Below are 3631 nucleotides of genomic sequence, written 5' to 3' on the forward strand. Positions count from 1 at the left end.
CCTGCTGGGGGAAGGTTGGGGGCAGATGTGGGGCTGGTGTGGGTGGGTCTGGGGCACCAGAGGCAGTCCTGCGGCTCCTGTGCTGGGGTGGGAGTGTGCCCCCAAGACCCCCGCATCACAGGGAAAACAGTAAAACACATTTCCAGCCTGAGTTCTAGCTGAAGGTTCTCCAAGCCGGAGGAAAGAGGGAAGATGTGAGCCACTGCAGGTTTGGAGGATGGTAATTAATGTTAAAGGCATTCAATAATTTAATGGGGCAGGCTGTATTTTATCCCGCATGTCTCTGGCATTTTTAGTGGCCTCTCAGGTTTGTCCTTGGCACGGACACCATTGGCTGAAGACTTTTTCCTGAAGCAACTCTGAGGTCCAGCTGCCCACCTCGGGGGGTGGGGGGTGGAGGTGGAGTCAGTGCTGGTCAGATTCTCTCTGAGCAACAAACAGCCATGAGCAGAGGCCAGATAGCCACAGAGGGCTAGGGCTATCCGGGCAGCAGCTGGCTGGCACTGGCACTCGGGCCAGCACGCAGGCATTCCCTGCCCAGCACTCCCTGCCAGCCCCCTTCTGCCACCAGGGATCCTGGGACTGTTCTCTTAGTCAACAGCCTTCCCTCCTCCAACCAGCTCAGACACCCCCACTCCCACCCTGGGTGCATGTCCGGCCTCTCCAGGTGGCTCCTGCGTGGCCTGATTCAGCTTCCTCACAACATGGTGACCGGGTCCTGAGAGTGAGTGCCCAGGAGATACAGGCAGAAGCTGCAGAAGTCTCATTTTAGCTTCAGAAGCTACATTTTAGCTTCAGAAGCAGTCACAAGCCCCCACCCCCAGATTCAAGGGGAGGGGACACAGGCTCCATCTCTTGAGGGAAAGAATGTGGGTGCCAGTTTTAAAACAGCCTTAGCAGGGCACCCTCCCACGATGGGCACAAAGGTGCCCAGGCAGTGCTGAAATGGGAAGACCCTAGAATTTCTGCAAACCAGTGTAGGAGACAAGTGTCCCTGGGTGCCCCTCGGACATTGTACTTCCAACCAGCAGACAGATAAGTTAGCGGGGGAGCAGGGGCAGAGAAGAGTGTTTGGACCCCAAGGGGGGGTCACAGGGGCCTTGGCCTCCCCATCCATGGCTCTCTGGCCCAGGGCCCCTCCTGTACCGCACATGGCCACCAGGTTGTCCAATGGACTCCAAGGAGGACCAGCCAGAGCTGGGCTGGAAGGCGAGGGGTGCCCTGAAGGTGGACGCCCCCGGCAGCCCCCACTCCTTTGCACGAGCACAGCCTCCCTGTCAGCTTCTTTGAAAGTTGGGAGTGTCTTTTGTATTGCAAAGGCCAAAGGGCCAAGCACGCCTTTAATTAAAATGCACGTCCTTTAATTAAAGGCCTCATAACACATGAAGGGCATCCACTGAAAAACGATGCGTGACATAGTCATTACCCTGCTGTTAATTACTAATTAATGAAGCTATTTCAATTAATAGCTTCCCCACCGCCGCTCCCCCTCGGACAGGCCCCGTGCTGGGTGCGTTAGAACACAGACCTCAGCTCCAAGCCAGCAGCCGGCAACACTGAATATTCATGCCTCGACTTCCACACTTTTCAATTAAACACAATAAAGTAAATTCCCGTCAAAAGTGTATTTCCAACCGCTGCCCATCTTTCCTTCTGACCGACTTGGCAGGACCCGGTGGAGGGGAGGGGCCGGGCAGCCCGGCGGTACCCACTGCCGACAGGCAGACCGCAGCTGGAGGGCTCCTGAGAGGTCTTCCCACGAGGGCGTCCCCCAGGCATCGTCCCAGCTTGGGTGTCCCCCAGGGGGACGGATGTCCAGGGTCCCCAAGGGGGCAAGCGGAGGCCTCCAGGTATTGCCATCCCACAAATGAAGGACAATGGCCCGGAAACGGGAGGAGAGACAGCCCGGAGCGGAGGAGGGGTTATTAACATACTAATGATGGCTATTAAGCTGCCATTAAAGATCCTGATTTAAAGAAAAGACAGACAGGCGGGGCGCGGTGGCTCACGCCTGTAATCCAGCACTTTGGGAGGCCGAGGTGGGCGGATCATGAGGTCAGGAGATTGTGACCATCCTGGCTAACATGGTGAAACCCGGTCTACTAAAAATAAAAAAAATTAGCCATGCTTGGTGGCAGGCACCTGTAGTCCCAGCTACTCGGGAGGCTGAGGCAGGAGAAAGGTGTGAACCCGGGAGGTGGAGCTTGCAGTGAGCCGAGATCGAGATCGCGCCACTGCACTCTAGCTTGGGAGACAGAGGGAGACCCCATCACAAAAGAAAAGAAAAGAAAGGGGAGGGGAGGGGAGGAAAAGAGCCTCTTACAGTGACCAGGGGGAGATGTGAGTAGAAGAGCCCTGGGGAGACCAGTGTGGGGCTGTCAGGAGCCTGGGGGTCAGGGAGCTAGGGCAGGCACAGCCCCAGCCCTGGAGGGACGTGCAGGGGGTCGGGTGGGAGGACTCAGGGCAGTGGGCTTGGGGAGAACCCGGGAAGTGACCAGGGTGAGGCCTCTGGGGCTTGTGGGCTGCGAGGCTGGCAGGGGCAGTCGCAGCTCCACTGCAGCCCGCAGGGAAACTCGTTCTCCCCTCGACAGGCCTCTGTGTTTCCCAGCTTCTCCAGACCGGTCATCACAATAGTCAACATTTCCAACAGGACTCCCCGTCACAGGGACTCGAAATCTTCGTGCCAAGTCCGGTGGGAAAGAGCAAGCGCAGAGCTGGGGGGCGGGCACTGCAGCGCCCGGACCACCAGAGCCGGCCCCGCCCGCGTGTGACCCCACCCCAGCCCGTGTTCCTGAGCTGGTGTTGTACCCACAGCCCTGTGCCTCGCCAGCCTCCCCAAGGCCACGGACCCAGAGGCGCTCCTTAGACGCTAGTTGTCCTGGATTGGGCCGGGACTGCAGCCCCCGCCACAGAACTCCCACCCGAGCCGTCTGTCCACACTGCAGCCCTGCCCTGCCCTGCTGAGCCCTGTGCTCTTTGAGGGGAAGGGCATGGGGGCGTGCTGGGCCGTGGGGAGGGGCGGCGAGGAGAGCCTGTAGCTCTGCCCTAGGCCAGGATTCTGCCCCTTGTCCTTTAAGGGGGAGGCAGGACACGCCAGGCACCCAGGGGAAGGACGCGCTGTGGTGACCCAGGCTGGGGACGGAGGCGATGGTGAAAGCATTCTTGCCCTCCGTGCATCAGGCCCCTGAGGCACCCCCACCAGCCCGAGAGGATCGAGTGCCCATGCCTGCCCCTCCCCCACGTCCCGCTCATGGGCCTCACACTCTCCCTCCTCCCGTCCCACACTGGACGTCACTTTGCCCCCTGCCGTCCCCCACGCTGTTCCTCCACCTCATAGGTCTCCCTTCCAACCCGTTCCCTTCTCTCCCAGCAGAGGGGCCGGCACCTCCCCTCGCTGTGTCCCAGGCAGAAGACAGCTTTGCTGGGCGCTCGGAGAGCTGGCACAGGCCTGTCCGACGGCACCCTCTGTCGGCCCGACCGGGAATGGCCACCGCAGCCAGGTCCTGAGCTTGTGGGCACACGGGCAGGTGCACACTCAGACATGAACACACAGACGCACATATTCACGTGCACACGCACTTGCGGCAACTCACACCCTCAGGCACATGCACACGCGGATGCGTGTACACAC

This window comes from Colobus angolensis, unplaced genomic scaffold, assembly GCF_000951035.1.
Source record: "Colobus angolensis palliatus isolate OR3802 unplaced genomic scaffold, Cang.pa_1.0 Scaffold136, whole genome shotgun sequence".
In the NCBI taxonomy this organism is placed as follows: Eukaryota; Metazoa; Chordata; class Mammalia; order Primates; family Cercopithecidae; genus Colobus; species Colobus angolensis.